The sequence below is a fragment of the Taudactylus pleione genome, unplaced genomic scaffold (assembly GCF_031769625.1).
Source record: "Taudactylus pleione unplaced genomic scaffold, aTauple2 ptg000161l, whole genome shotgun sequence".
NCBI classification, from domain to species: domain Eukaryota; kingdom Metazoa; phylum Chordata; class Amphibia; order Anura; family Myobatrachidae; genus Taudactylus; species Taudactylus pleione.
Window position 1 is genome coordinate 1,462,184 of NW_028284563.1, and position 14,065 is coordinate 1,476,248.

At 42.8% G+C, this 14,065-nt stretch overlaps 1 protein-coding gene across 1 annotated transcript in view; it reads right to left on the reverse strand.

Moving 5' to 3' along the window:
* Window positions 1–5,274, reverse strand: part of ATP10B (ATPase phospholipid transporting 10B (putative)) — a 398,242-nt gene extending 392,968 nt beyond the window's left edge. The window contains exon 1 of the mRNA XM_088475032.1: window positions 5,118–5,274. The gene's annotated coding sequence lies outside the window, so the exon portion shown is untranslated. The remainder of the gene's footprint in view (window positions 1–5,117) is intronic.
* Between the last annotated feature and the right edge of the window lie 8,791 nt (window positions 5,275–14,065).

The window sequence follows — 14,065 nt, forward strand, 5'->3', positions numbered from 1 at the left end:
ATAAAATAAAATAAAGAAGGACATGGAAAGTAGGGACAATGGGCACAATGTTTATTTATAGCAAAAATAAGTATGAATTGGGTCACTGTATTACTCATAGTATGCAGAAAATTGATTTTCAATGGGCTTCAAAACTGAATAAAGCAGTGTACTGTATGTATTGTAACTATATGCAAACATTTATAATATCTTTAAGACCCTGACAGATGAATAGAACAAAATCATGTGTTAAGGTGCATACACATGTAATGATGTTTTGAACGATTTAACTATAATGGCGTCGTTATCGTTCAAAAAAATCGTTCAGTTTCAGAGTTATAATGATTATCGTTCATGCGCGTTCCTGTTTGTAGTTCATTCTGACTGACCAACTGAACGATTTTCATTAAGGGAAGTTACAAAAACTTTTTGAAGTTCAAAAAGGTTGTTCATTACACTTTAAAAAAAGATCTGACAGATTATCAGTGGTAACAAAGTAAGTGTGTGTGTATCACACATAGCTATAGTGGTTCATTAAACTACTGAACCCAACTTATTGTGAGACATTCTGCATAATGGCATATTTTATTTAACAGTTCTGCCCTATGTACAGTAGTTCGCAGCATTCTCCCTCCAGCTCCCTGAAAATTTGAAGTTCTGCAGATATGCCAGCGATAAGATTATTTATATTTTCCACAGGGCTAAAAAGTTTATTGAAACTGGACCTGGGGCTATTAACAAGTCTAATGCAGCAAGTTTAAAAATTAACTTTTGCTTTTCAAATTATCAGGCAACTAAATGATTCAGATACTGTATCTATGTATCCTATGATTGGGCATCTGCACAGGATCCGTTCGGCACATGTGCTAAATGAGTCCTTTGATGATGGTTGCAGTGCCCCCTGAGCTGCAGCCTGATTGACAGTCTGCAGCCGTTTCGGGGCTGGGAGGTGCCAGCCCAAGGTCTGTGTAGTACTCAGACTGCCAGGCTGATTAAGCTTCAACTTATGCAGCCCGGCCAAAGCAGCAACCATCGGTCTGAAGTAATGTCTACGGACACTGCACTCAGATCGCAGATGCATGCATTTCCTACAGACACCTCCTGCTGCATTTGCAATTAGTTGAACTGTATTACACAGCCATTTCCTTGCAGCTGTGCAATACAGTCCCCTCTGAATTAGGCCCTTAAGCTGCCTACACATGCAGCGATTTTCTGGACGGCGGAACGATAACATAGTTATCGTTCAGTCGTCCAAAAGATCGTTCAGTTTTTGCCCCAAAACGATGAACGATAACGACCAATGCGCGCTCCCGCTTGTAGTTGGTCGTTATCATTCATCACCCGAACCTCCCGTCCAACCTGATGATATTGCCAGGTTGGACATGTTCGGGGATGAGGGAGGGAGGGAGGGAGGGAGGGAGCTCGGCACTGAACGAAATAGATCTTTATATCGTTCAGGGTTTGTGCTCAGTGTCATTAACGACACTGAGCACACCCCTGCTGGGGACGCATAGGACGATGTCGCTCATGGAGCGAGTCATCCCGTGTGTATGCACCTTAAGTGCATGCAAACCCATCTAGGATAACGCAGACTTGCAACTCCAGTTTTATGGAATTTTAAAATGAGAAACCTCCTTAACTGTTAGCTCTCTGTCACTTCTTCAGACCCGCCTGTTCCTCTGAACTGAATTACCATGTAGGGCCAGCTAGAGATTCTATATACCAGTCCATGGTATAAAAGTTACATCAATATGTCCTGTCAGGCAAATCTTTCCTAATACTCCATGCCAATGTCATTGACCGATATCAATATAAATTGTGGACCCAACTGTTCATTAAGGGGGCGCTTTCTTCATATTAAACTACAGTTGGATAGACGCAATCATTCATTTTGATGGCAATTTTGAAGGCGTCTGTGCCCAGAGATGAACTGCGCAGTAGGGATGATATTTAAAATTGTAAACAATTATTTCACAATAAAACTAATTTTGGCCTGACATTAAAAATAATAGATCCCTAATGTTATCATATAGGCCATGGGGAGAAATGCATTAAGTCTTCTGAAGAGTGAAGAAGATAAGTGGAGAAGTTACCCATAGCAACCAATCAGCTACTAGCTAGGGTTTATCAAGTACATTCTATAACATGATAGGTAGAAGGTAATTGGTTGCTATGGGAAACTTCCCAATTGGCCTCTTATCCGCTATTTAAAAGGTTTGATACATCTCCCCCATGGTCTTTCAAATCCTGGTTAACAGTGGTGTCCCTATAATGAGGCAAACTGAAGCAGAATATTTACAAGCATAGTTAAATAAAGGTCACTTTTCTTGATGTAGAGTTGTAAATTTGCCAAACTGACCTGGTAGGCAGATATTTCAATACCCAAGAATTACAATAATTTACAGGACTCGTAGTCCTAGGTCAGGGAGGGCCGCCATTACAGCGATTACCTCAGACAGTAGAAAGGCTAGATGAATGCCCGCTGGTTAAGAACTGTACAAAATTAAAAGCTGGCCATTACTGGAGGCAGGATGGTAGTGTTGTCATGCCAGACATTTGTGACCGAACATATACAAGAAACAAATGAGGCCTGGCTAAATGGTCATCAGTAAGGGAGAAATCTACGTTAGATCTGGGATCCAATTGTAGTATATAGTTAGTACTTATACTAGCACCCTGCCACAATCTGTGCAGCTCCTCTTTCCTGCCTGGGGTGTCTCTCTCTGCTCTGGTGTTTCTAGCACACAGCTGATGTAACAAACTGGGTAGGTGTCACGTGCGCTTCTTGAATGTGGGTGCAGAGAGGAAATGACTGTATGCTGAATTATGTCTGGTGTGATAGTGTGATGGGTAATTGTGTCTGTGCAGGTGGGATTGGTCTATTATGGGAATGAGCGTGGATTGGGAATAATTGAAGTGGAATGAATGAGTATATAAACCAAAACAAGGCAAGACAAACAAATTAATTCCAATCCTATTTTATTCATTCCACTTCAGTTATTCCCAATCCACAATTCATTCCACTTCAGTTATTCCCAATTCATCCCCATAATTGACCAACCCCACCTGCACAGACACAATTACCCATCACACCAGACACAATTCAGCATACAGTCATTCCCTCGCCGCACCAATCCCCCTTTCCACTACCCCACACTCCAATCTGCGCCCACATTCAAGGAGTGCACGTAACACCAACCATTTACTTCTTATGGTCAGTAGGACCAGGTACCCCTACTTTATGCTGCAGCACCTTCACACCCCCCTACCGTTATAGACTCATCCCCCCACATTGTCACCCCACCTCGAAGCACGGCCCATCCCCACTATTACCCTACTGATGTAACACACTTGTTAGATACAGACCAGAGTGTGCTAGAAGCACCAGAGCAGAGAGCAACACACCAGGCAGGAAAGAGGGACTGCACAGGTTGTGTCAAGTGCAGGGTGCTAGAATGAACACTTTCAACAATATAAATTTAGAAATCCGAAGAAATACGGTATATACGGTACATGTTGTTCAGGGGGCATTTTTATCAAGCCTGTTTTTCAAAAACATTATGCAGAATCTACAGTTAAATAGCCCAATGCAGGAGACTGCACAGATATCTCCTGCAAAAGGCTCATTAATGGGGGCTGCGCTCTGCAGCATTATTCTCAGTAGGGACTACAGTCTGATGTACCAAACACAAAATAAAATAAAAAATAAAAAAAGGTGTAGCTTCTCCGAGATTGGCTACTGCCATCCTCATATGGCGTTAACCCCTCTATGTCTAATTAGGCCTTCTCAAAGAAGAGGGTTCTTGCAATACCGCTCTCACAGGCTCTGGTAACTGACCCTGTGTCAAGACTCCTAGACCCATGGGTGGCACCTCGCAGAGGCAGCAGGTCTTGCTGTGAAGTCCCTGCGAGTTGATATTAGTACATAGCTAGGATAGTTTTGTTAAAAAATTAAAAAAAGTCTGTCACAAACTCACAATACAGACTGATAATTGTGGCAGTGCCTCAATTATTAATACATAGGCCCCTTACGGGCCCCATACACTGTGCAATATGCACCTTGCAATGCGACGGCAGGCAGGGCCGTAGCTAGGGTAGTGCAGCCGGTGCCATCGCACAGGGCACCACAGGTCAGGGGGCGCTGTTTGGGCCTGTCAAATTTCTGTTTATTATAATTCTTGCTTGTAGCTTCCTCTTATTTCATCCCCAGCATCTCCTGGCCTCCCCTATCTCTTCCCTGGCCCATCCCCATGAAGCCATGGCCCTTTTTTGGGTGCGTTATGTCCCTTTGAAAAATGAGGGGGGCGCCAATGCTCTTTCTGGCACAGGGCACCAAAAAGTCTAGTTACGGCTCTGACAGCAGGCATATCGGGCAGTCCCCACATACGGAACGATCCGCTGCCTGACCGCCCGATATTCCGGCACCCCCCTCCGAGAATACCGCTGCATGAGATCGTACATCGCATCACCAGATCGCTTGTGGAGGAGTGATGTACGATCCCATGTGAGCGCGCACTGGCCGATATAGCCACACACGGATATAGCAGCGATATCATTCCAATCCATCGGATCGCCTGCTATATCGCACCATGTATGGAGGACTTTCTGTATTATCAATTCATATAAAAGGCTACTTTCATAAAAGTATTTACATTTTTTCAAAGTAGATTTTTGAATTATTACACATTCTGGAACTAGAAATACTTGCACATCTGTAGCACACATCTATTCTAGGTCAGCACAACAATGAGGACACACAGAAATCACTGCCCTGTAAAGGATTCCAGCGCACGTTACGTTTGTTTTGCAGTTTGAAAATAAATAACTTTTACAGTGGTAAATAAATGTTGACATTGGGGCTATAAATACATTACTTAGAATATAATTAACGCAACATAAGAATATTCTACCTAGATAAAAGTTTATTCTTGTTATTTCCAGATTATTAGTATCCTTTATATGCAATGTATCAACATGTAGCCAGGCAATTAGCTCACCTGCACATTAATGATGTTGTAATGAACTTTTAAAAAAACCAGTAAAACAGTAAAGCATAAATGTTACCAAAAAGGTCCAAACAACATAATACATGCAAAGCACATCAGAAATGTTTCATGTCAGATACTTTGTTGACTTACTTTGTTAAACAATTAAAATGCCCATGCAGGACAACTCAACTTCTTCTTCATGTATTGGTATCCAAGGTGTGGTTTAAGCAGCAGACATTCACTCAGAAGCATAAATCCAATTTAAAACACAATCCCTCAGCTTGTCAGCACAGATTTCCTGCACACAGCCAGCTATCAGGCTGGTTATACTGACTCTTCCTGCACACACTGCTTGTAAAGCCAAAGTTGGGGAGTGAAACAAACTTATTTACTTAACAAGGGGGATGAGATTGGAACACTGTAGCCACACCCAGCTGTCTCAGTGTCCTTGCTGAGCTCTGGGAATGGTGAAGACAGTCAGTGTGGGAAGTTTGTTGTTTGACCTAAAGAATTCCTCACAGTTCTCATAATGTTTTAAATTGTGTACGGAGAATCGTGAGAAACTTGTACACATTGGTGGCACTATCTATGGCTGTATTTATGTGCAGAAAAAATACAAATTCAGCAATGGAGCATAGTTACTATGTCACTCAGTAGTTCATGTACTTGTGAGACAAACTTGCAGTGTCACATATTTGCATAAATTATATACAGTAGCATGAAAACTCCTGCACTATTTTTGTAACCACACCCGAATCTGTCCCATTCACTAGCATTCTGTACCTAGCCACGCCCTTTAATTTCCCTATACGTCTATCTGCCTTAAATGACGCCTCTTGGGAGAATGGCATTAAAGGATTAGACAGGTTTCAGGGCAGGAGAGGAGGAATCAGATGTTATTACAACTATCGCCTAACACAGCTTTCATTCCTGTTTTAATAGATTTGTAATTTAAGCAGTAAGTAGGCTGACAGGTGGGGCAGTGGCAACGCAGGAATCCTAAACGTGGGGTTTCCAAATGCTGGATTTTAGAGTGTGTGTGGACAGTCCATGAATAGGGCATAATTAGCACTTATACAGCTTTAATACGCATCATACAAAGTGTATTGTGAGTCATAACTCCAGAATATACAGGACCAGTAATCACAGTAATACCCCTTTTACACCAGAGCAAAAACCTGGGTTTTTGCTGGGTCTACCCAGGTCGAAGCTCAGTGTAAATGGGTCCCTGAAAAATAACCTGGGTCAAGTGACCCTGCAATCCAACCCAGGTAGCTACCAGGGTTGGACCCAGGATGGACCCGGGTAATGGGGCAGTGTAAACGGTGCAACCCGGGTTATCTGACCTGGATCATGCCTAAAATGAGCTGATTGGTGGCTGTGGAGCAGTCACCTCCCACTTTTAATGACCTCACAGGTTTAGCAGGGCAGACCTGAGTTCAGTGTGAACAGGGCTGACCTGGGAGTAACCCAGATGAAAGGTGCAGTGTAAATGGGTCTGACCAGGGTTGGAACCATGTCCAAAAACCCAGGTCGGACCTGGGTTTTTGGTGGAAAAGAGGTATTAGCTATTAGATGAAGCAGTAGGGTCATCCTGCCTGAGCTGAGTGAAGAACCTAGCACTGCCCTGGACATATATGTACATATTGGTCTCATCATGCTATGGATAGTGTATTGTTCTATGGTATTAATAATTAAGCCTATTGATGGTCTATACATAGCAGTGCACCCCTTAAGCTGGCCACACATCTAAAGATTATCTGTCCAACCAGCCAACTTGTTGATTGGTTGGAATGAAAATCTGGTAAGGAATAAAAGCAAATGACAATCAGCAATTTGCTCCCAAACGCCGGAAAATGGACAAAAACTGTTGTTTGAACAAATTGTTTAGATCAAACATTTAACAAGCTTGTCTGACAACCATTTTCATCTGTTTACTGGCATTTAGGAGCAAATTGCTGATCATCATTTACTCCCATACGCTACCAGATTTTCATTCCAACTAATCAACTAGTTAGCTGGTTGGACAGATGATCGTTAAATGTGTGGCCAGCTTAACAGTGCATGTTTTCCAGATGTAGTTGGCACATAGGTGTATTTATTACTGGTTGACATATGTTAAAATATCCACAGGTGGTGCAAATTATTTCATTTGGGATAGTGGGAAGAACATGCAGCACTAGTAAAATTTTATGTTACTATTTCTAATGTGGGCTGGGGAGGGGGGTTTCCAGGCAACTGGAAACTCCCCTGCATTTGCCTATGTGGGGGGTCATTCAATAAGTTGCCAATTGCCTTGCATGTTACCTTTCCATATGAAATGGACTGGACTTGTTGTGATGAACGGGTGTGAGATAGATGCTTAGGGGTCTATTCATGAAGTGGCTACTAAAAGATATCACTATATATCGTATCACATCGATGTGATATATAGTTATGTTTAGTAGCCATTCATGTAGACTTACCTCTCCGACATCTTCCTTCGGTGTCGATGCCTGTACACAGTGAGAATACAGGCATGTCGGGTGCCCGCTATGTCTGTATTCTTAGTGCGCATGCCCCGGCGTCTGAGAGCAGCAGGTCACGTCAGACTGCTGCAAAGGACGTCGGGAAAAGGGGGCGGAGCCAGCATTGGGTGCCGGACAGAGCAGTGAAGTATGCAGCTTCCCACAAAAGTATGGTGATGCGATCCAGGCATGGAGCAGGGGTGCCGCTGGAGAAGTAATACACTTCTCCTTGATAAACTTGCTCCATGAATTGCACGAAGCACAGAAAAGTCCCGATTTCAGCAAAACAGGGCTCTTCTCTGCTCCAAGAATAGACCCCTATATTTACTGCTTATATTTGTTTGCATTGTTATTTTTCCATGTAAAATGTAACCCTAAAGCTGGACACACACTGTGCCGACGGATCCACCAATCAGGGAAGCTATACAGACTTACTGTGTGTTCCCTGACATCACAACTGGGCTGGCATTTGAATTTGCCCACTCAGTTGAGCTGTCAGTCACTGGAGGTGCACATACAGCCAGATGTGCCGATACATCTGCAGATATATCAGCCATCTGCTATGCTGCAGAGCAGATGCGATATGTCTGTAAATGACGTCGTTCACAGACACATCAGGGTACACACCTGCCGACACGTTCACGCCATATTGATATATCGCCCAGTGTGTACTCAGCTTTTGTGGTGCAGGCAAAAAAGAATGAATTAACCCTTACACTGCTGAGCCTATAGCTGCACTTATTCCTCGGTGCAAGCTGGGTTACCGAGGAACCACCTCCCCTTACTTGGCCAGTACTGGCCCTCAGGGCCGGATTTAGGGTCACATAGACCTGGGGCTGAAAATGATCATGGGCCTATTGTGAAAAGTAGAGGAACAGTGACCAGTGCTGTGTGGGTGTGGCCAGTGTCATTTGGCCGTGTACACCCCTAACATTATCAGTCCCACTGTCTCCCCCTAAATACGTACAAACAGACAAATTGCATTATTTTGTGAGGAAAATAGGAATACAATTTTAATACTTATGATTTATGGGTTTCTGTGTGACCAGCTTTGTGGCTGGTTATCATCATACTGTCATGATGATGGGACTACTTTTATGTGGAGAAGAACATGCAGCACTAGTAAAATTCCATTATATTGCTATTTCTATTGTGGTCATGGTGTGGGTTGGGGAAGGGGGTTTCCAGGCAGACGGAAACCCCCCCTGCGTTTGCCTATGCATATTTAGTTATACTTACTTCTACACATTCTCCAGAGTCCAGAGTCTGCCAGCACCCTGGCATTGCAAAGTAGCAAAAGTCACAGAGAAAATGGTGCAGTGGACATTTTCCCAGTGAGCTGTGCATGTGCAGTAAAGATTTCCCTGGGAATAAGGTGTGGGAGCCATTTTCCTGAAGACCTGCGCATCTGCAGTGGATTCTGGCACCAAGCCACAGTCTACTGCGTTGGCAGAGAGGAGGGAGTCCACATGGAATCTGTACAGAGGCCCTCTCTTCTCTTAAACTGCCTCTGCCCCAGCCCCAACTCCAGATGCAATAAACACAGAAAATATAAAAAAGGACACTTTAATCAATGGAGTAACACTATAACAATATATAGCCTTGGATGACATACAGCTTGGCTCCTACGAACAATCCTAAGCAGTCATGGGCAACCTGGACATTAAATTAGTATGACATCTTTGGCATTCATAAACAGTTCACTTTTACAAAATGGGTTGTTTTTATTAAACTGGAATACTTGTTCTTCTGGTAGATCTAGATGCTCATTCACAAAAGTTATTACTGCAACAATATCAACAGTTCATTAACATAGGAATGTTACATAAACACATTAAATTGCAACAATTTCAATATATGTCTACAAAGGGAATGGGTATGATATCCCGGCTGTCGGGATGCCGCTGGTCACAATACCGACAGCGGCATACCGACAGCAAGAATCTCAACACCCATAGCAAGTAATGGTGAGTATTTTCCCGACCCCAACCCTAACCCTCCCTCCCCAGTGCCTAAACCTAACCCCCCATTCCTAGTGCCTAAACCTAACCTTCCCCTCCCTGCACCCTAAACCTAAGACCCCCTCCACAGTGCCTAAACCTAACCTCCCCCCTAGTGCCTAAATCTAACCTCCCCCTCCCCTTACCCTAATCCTAACCCTCCCTCCTGGTGCCTAACCCTAACCCCCCCTAATGCCTAAACCTAACCCCAATACCTAACGCTACCGTCCACCTGTACGCCGATACTTACCCTTCGGGATGCAGACGGTCGGGATACTGGTGCCAGGATCCCGACCTGTTGGGATTTCAGCACCAGTATTTTGACTGTCGGCATCCCGCACGTCGGGATGCTGACTACATCCCTACAAAGAACCCTTGTTTGAATTATGTAATACTTTCTATGTATAGTACTGTTCTGTAACATACTTAAAACCTATTAAAACTGAAAAATTTAAACTTGTTAGATGGGGTTCTAGCATAGAGTTGTACAAAATGCTTAAACATCACTATTTTGAGATCAATTGGCCAAAGTTTCGGTGGTGCACTTTATTTGTTGAGAGGATTGGGTTACAAGAGAAGTCCATTTAGTACAAAAATGAGTCCAGTTCAGCACTATAGTCTGACTGTAAGATGACTAACAGGTCCATAGTGAATACTAATGATATGTGTCTCAAAGGACCGTAGAGTAATTGGGTATCCACCTTGTCACAAGCCGCCACGTGGCTTGTCTCCTCCTCGGCTCCAGGATGTTGTTGGGTGGCAGGGACGCCATGTCTACTGGCTGCAGGGTCCAGCAGCCTTGCTAGTTTCCATGCAACAGGGACGATGGGCTGGATTGGTGCCTGCGGTTGCTAGGAGACCAGGACGCGGGGCGGCCGTGGGGACTGCTGGGGCTGCTTCCCTCTGATAGTCCTGCTGGGTGGACATGCAACACTGCAGCTGCTTTTTATTTAGTCATTTTTGATGCTCTCATGCTGATTGGAGAACCTTCCTGTTATTAAACAACCAGGCCAGCTCCTCTCTGCCGTTTACAGTTTATACCTTGTGTGTAAACCCTAGTTTTTTTTTGCTTGTGAAGAATCTCTGCTTGTTGGAATTCTACCAGACCTTATGGACTTCTTGTGCATGTGTTAGATCCTATCTCTGCCCATGGCCTTGCCACACTTCTGTCATCTTGGAGCAGCATCTTCTGTCTGCGGCTTCCCGCACTATTGTCACTTCATTACTGCGACCTCTGCCACACCTCCTCATCTCAGAACTGAGTCCTCGCTTTGCTGTAAGCCACTCTACCTCTCATTATCTGCCTCCAGTCTAGTCATTAGCCGCACACAATCCTTGCGATCATCTGAACTACCGTGTAAGCCTTTACTATCTTGAGCATAAGACCAGGCGGCAACCTAAGTACCGGTGAGTGTGTATAGCTCTAAGAGAACAACGGGGGGCTTTATTGGCTTGAAGACCTCGCCAGTGTGATTCTAGAGGTCTTACACTGGAACACTGCGGTGACTGTGTATATACATTATAACAGAGCCCTATTTAAGTCTATTACAGTTGAGTATGAACAGCAGTACATTTGCTGGCTTGTTCTACTCTACAGTATAATGGCAAAAAGTTGCTGCAGCGGGTTTTACCCATGTTAAAAAGTCACGGGGCATAGTTCACAGCTAATTGAATCTGCTGCTTTGTATTTCAAAAGTAACAAGACTTCATTTTCTATTGCCTAGATATAGATATGAGATAATAGATGTATGTATGCTCTGTGATGCAATAAGATGTAGCTAAGCTGATCCCATTATATTTGCTCCCACTATATTTGCAGATGAACCCTGACATGCCCAGGGAAAGTTAAGGTTATAATAATACACTATGATGAATAAAATATGAGTAATCCAATCAATGACCAAAAGTTTTCTTTATCTCCTTAAAAGTTTGTTAAACTCAAACCAGCGTTCCGAAATTTCAACATGATAATTTGTCACTTCAGCTTCAGGCACTATGCTATTAGACACCATCGCTGATTTCATGATTCCTTCTTGAAGGAGCAGCTCTCCTGAGGTGTCAATTAAGGTGAGCTATTACATAATCCTCCTGAGGATCAGATCCTTCCACTATTAAAAGAGCAAAGTCCTGCGTTAAGCCTGCTGAAAAGTGGTTTCAAGTCAATGTTTTTACGTTTTGTAAAGGGTTGGCATATTTATCCTTCGTGTGCCTATAACTGTATGGTGATTTGTGATTGTTTGTAGCTTTAATTGTATTATATGTTTTATATATAGTATAAGCAGTTTTTCTGGTACCAGCATATTTTATATAGAAGGTTAAAAATAAATAAATAAATATTCAAATTTGTATTTCAGATAAATTTATGATAATATTATATAGTGTTTGTAATAGTGCTGCTATCTTTTTCTTTTTCTGTAATTGTATACATGTGTATCCTGTGTGTAATTATCAATTGTATATGTTTGGTCAACTGCTATTTGCAATGAAGCTGACAGCAAATGAAGTGATGGGCCTAAGCATGAGAGAGTACTTTTATCGTAATAATAATGTAGGCCATCTGGCCAGTGAGGAAGGGTGGGACACTGGGCCTGATTCCGACCCATTCGCAAGCGTCCGTTCACTCATACGCAGCTGATGTTATGCATTTGCGCATGCTTATGCGTCGCAGTGCGCATGTGCGAACTAGTTTGAGCGATCGGGTAACGCTCGCTCACCGAGCAAAGCAGGGGCTGGCTGGCAACTTTTGGCCTGGGGGACAGACACAAGTAAGTGGCCCGTTTTCTCCACCAGCACATTGCAATGGACAAAAGACATATGATAATAGCCTCTGTAAGTTAGGTGTGCCTGATGTGGGTGTGCTTTAAATAGTCAATGAAATCTATGATAAATTGTTATGTCAAAGAGCTATAAACAAATACATCGACCAGCCCCATCCCAAACCAGAAACTTTTCTAGTGACCCCTACAAAATGCTCACAGCACTGTAGTGATGGATATACAATGCAGGAACAATTCTACTTACCATTATACAATACAGGGACCATTCCTGTGACAGATATATAATAAAGGGACCATTCTAGTCTCTGATACACAATATAGGTGCCAGTCTAGTGACTGGAATAGAAGGCAGAGACCATTTTAGTGACCGATATATCATGCATGGACCATTCTAGTGACCAATATATTATACAGGCACAATTTTAGTAACAGGTAAATAATATAAGGGACTATTGCAGTGACTGGTATACAATACAGGGACCATTCTGGTGATTATGATAATTTATAAAAAGTATGGTTAATAAATTCCCATTCTATAAGTGAAAAATAAATAAAAACATTACAAATGTGGCATAATAATAATGTATTCTACTACTTGTTAGTGAACAATAAGCAAACATCCCAGGTAGAATATCTGCATTATGCTCATAGGCTATGAATCTGCAGCACATGTACTGTTCTCATTGATAAGTTCAAAGGTGACGGAACGGAAAATATCAATTTATTAAAACTCTCATATGAGAACTTATAGGCCTCAGTCAAGCAAGAGTTCAGTGCATCTAACAATGGCTGCAGCAGCAAAAGTGTGAAATGCATGTTTTTACTCATTCACTGACTTGAAATAGTTTAGCAAAAAATTGTAAATACGAGCAGCCTACCCAACATCCTGGAATTGGGTCTGGCTCTTTCACAGAGCTATGTCCTTTGACTAGTCGCACTGTCACACACATAGCCGTACCAAGACATTTTTACACTCTGAGGACCCTGTTAATTTCACCTTCCACATTTATATTTGTAGCATAAGACAGGAGAGACTTTAGATGATTCGAACAGTGGCTAGTAAACGTCATATAATATACAGTGAGCGTTGTTGCAGTGACCAGTATTGTAATGCAGAGAATAGTATGGCGACCACCATATAAAGCAAGTAACATCACAGTGACAGCCATATAATACAGATAATATTACAATTACCACCATATAATTCAAAGATCTTAACAATATCCACAAGATAATGCAGAGAGCATTGCAGTGACCACAATATAATGCAGAGAACTTCATAGTGACCAGCATATAATGCAGAGAACATAACAGCAACAGTCTGAAAATGCAGAGCATCAGAGTGACCGCTGTATAATACACACCAACATATAATGCAGGTAGCGTCGCAGTGATCGTCATATAATACGGAGAGCATTGCAGTCACCGCTATATAATACAAAGAGTATTGCAATGACTGCAGTATAATACAGAGAGCATCACATTGGGCACAATATAATACAGAGAGCACTGCAGTGACCACCATAATACAGTGAACACCGCAGTGACCACTATATAATGCAGGAAACATTGCAGTGACCGCCGGATAATGCAGAGAGGTGTGCAGTGACACCAGATCAGGGAGTGTTGTGGTGACTGCCATATAATGCAGGGAGGTTTGCAGTGACCACCATAAAATGAAGTAAACATTGCAGTGACCGCTGGATAATGCAGAGAGGTTTGCAGTGACCACCAGGTCAGGGAGCATCGCAGAGGCTGCTAGATAATGCAGAGAGGTTTGCAGTGATTGCCAGATCAGAGAGCATTGCAGACAC